The sequence below is a fragment of the Mytilus galloprovincialis genome, chromosome 2, assembly GCF_965363235.1.
Source record: "Mytilus galloprovincialis chromosome 2, xbMytGall1.hap1.1, whole genome shotgun sequence".
NCBI classification, from domain to species: Eukaryota; Metazoa; Mollusca; class Bivalvia; order Mytilida; family Mytilidae; genus Mytilus; species Mytilus galloprovincialis.
This window is the reverse complement of record NC_134839.1, coordinates 104,275,047-104,278,152: the sequence shown is the minus strand read 5'-3', so window position 1 is coordinate 104,278,152 and position 3,106 is coordinate 104,275,047.

Genomic DNA, 3,106 nt, shown 5'->3' with positions numbered 1-3,106 from the left:
TCTTATATTGAACATTACAATGTAATTGCACTTTTTGACTTAATAAAAATAAAATAACACTATCTTATAAAAATAACAATGCATTTCATAACTAGAACATATGGTTATCTTTTTATGTATAAAATATATAATTTCTAATTACTTATTTGGAATCTCCCTCCCTAAAAACATATTGTGCACTTAAACTTACATATCACAAATGTTTAGATAAAACAATATTAGAGAATATATAAAAATATGTATGATTAGTAATATCAACAATTACTGATGTCATTTTGAAACGTTATAAATGTAACGTTTTGTGTCTAATCCCCTATGCTACCATTGCAAATGTAATATGTTTAAAGTAAGCAATACAAAAAAATATTGCAGAAACATACAAAGATGTTATCTTTAAATTTAACTTAATAGTTTTGTGTTTACCTTTTTTATTATTACAGAAGCTTTATATTGGTGCAACAAAAAAATCTAAAAACAGTTGTTGGCATGACACGGGTTATGTTCTTCTCATATATGTTATGATGGTATGATACTAAACCCCTAACGGGAAGGATTGTGCCTGATGTTCATATGATGAAATCATAATCTTTCAGTCAGTTTAATTGAAGTCTGGAGCTGGCATGTCAGTTAACTGCTAGTAGTCTGTTGTTATTTATGTATTATTGTCATTTTGTTTATTTTCTTTGGTTACATCTTCTGAAATCAGACTCGGACTTCTCTTGAACTGAATTTTAATGTGCGTATTGTTATGCGTTTACTTTTCTACATTGGTTAGAGGTATAGGGGGAGGGTTGAGATCTCACAAACATGTTTAACCCCGCCGCATTTTTGCGTCTGTCCCAAGTCAGGAGCCTCTGGCCTTTGTTAGTCTTGTATTATTTTAATTTTAGTTTCTTGTGTACAATTTGGAAATTAGTATGGCGTTCATTATCACTGGACTAGTATATATTTGTTAAGGGGCCAGCTGAAGGACGCCTCCGGGTGCGGGAATTTCTCGTTACATTGAAGACCTGTTGGTGACCCTCTTCTGTTGTTTTGTATTTGGTCGGGTTGTTTGTTGTCTCTTTGACACATTCCCCATTTCCATTCTCAATTTTACTTCATAATTTGTAAAGGACCACTCGATTAATGAGAAAACTTCTGTGAGATAAGATTATGTGACCGTAAAGTGTAGAGTTTCGTAAAATCGAAGGAATCATAAACAAAATGACAGAACTTCAAAAAGATGGACGCTAGGTAATATAACAGAACTCATAGTTTACTTTCATATAGAACTGAATGCGTTAAATGTATGTAAATAAAATATTTCGTTAACATTATTAAGATATAAAAAATATCACAAACATTTGGGCATTTGAATAAGAAAAAAATAAGTCGTAGAACATTATTATATTGCATTTTGTTACAAACACATATTAAATTACAATAATGATCATTAATGATTTTGAAAATAGCAACAAATCAGTATCGTCACTGATCGAGAAAATAAACTTACTTTACACTATAAAAATATTCTTTCTTCATTACTGATTCTGGATACTTCTCCTAAACGAGAGAATACAAATTCAATAGTATTCCGTTTCATTTCAAAGATAAATAAGGTTGTTTATTCCACTATCAGACACTTATGGAAGACGTTTAATACAGCAATTCTTATAACATATGCAACAATGGTTTACTTGCGTTTCTGTTAAAAGCGAGGCAACTCTACAGGAAGAGTGATATTTTAAATAATATATGACAAATGCATAAATTTTTAAATTGACAATTAATCTGCAGTGTAAAACAAGGTTAAAGTATTAGCTTTGCATGTATAACTTTCACAATAATACAAGATAAATATTCTGAAAATAAAAAAAAATAAAAATTAACAAATATATATAATTTTATAACAATACGAAAAATAATAATAAAAAAAAAGAAAATCATAATAAAACTGGTTATAAAATATAAATTATAAAATACTGAATCCCTAAATTTATTGAGTGAACTTCAACGTAGATATTTTTTACAATTAATGTTAAACATTGTGTAAAAGACAAGAAATAACAGGAAACAATGATTTTCTCATTAGAGTAAAATTTCAAGGTAAAAAGTGTTCCCTCTCTCTAAAACCATTTCCAACTAGTCCTCGAAAGATACTGGTAAAGATTATTTTTTTTTATCAATTTGCAAGTCTAAATTGACATTACTCGACTAAAATTATAAGTAAACAGTAACTTTATCTTCAAACATCAAAAAACAGAAACTTCTAATTTACTTAGGACTTCCTAACACCAGGAGTAGATCAACTTAGCAGAACTTGCGTCCTCTATGCTCTTCAACTCTGTTCTTTATATGGCCTTTTATAACTTTTATGGTCAAGGGTCACGCGCGTCCGGCGTACACAATTTTAATCCTAGTATCTATGATGAGTTTATTTCCAGTTACGATTTATAGAAGTGTCATTTATTTTTTAACTTCTTTTGGCTACATTTGTTAGAAATATCTCCAAATAATCATTATTGGATCAATTATCTTAACAAAGATAATCTTGGAATGGTTCAGTTACTTTAAAGCAATTTCATCTCCAAAGTGTTTAACCAGTCAGGACTATGATCGCAAACTGTTTTCATGATGCTCGGTCGAAAAGTTATCCCTTGAAAAGTTTGCATTCATATGCATTAATAGTTGAAATATACATTGAGGAGTTTGGTCTATTTTATGCTTATAGATTTATATTTGTTTTGGCTATTGAAGGTACAAAAGAATAATAATTGCTACACTATCCTAATTTATTGAGAAAGTACAAAAATAAATATAAAATGAGATCCATCTTTGAATAGATTGTCAAATGTCCTTAGAATGAGAAGTCCTTAAAATTTTAACAAACTAGATATCGATTGAATATGTATAATAACAAAAATGTAAAATCAAAGAAATAATACAAAGACCACATACTTTTCATCAGAGGCGGATTTAGAGGGGGGGCCCAGGGGGCCCGGGCCCCCCCTTTTTGGGAAAAAAAATGGTTGCTTATATAGGGAATCACTGAAGCGTGACTGGAGCGGGCCCCCTCTTAGCGCAGTCAGTGGGCCCCCACTTATGAAAATTTCTAGATCCGCCA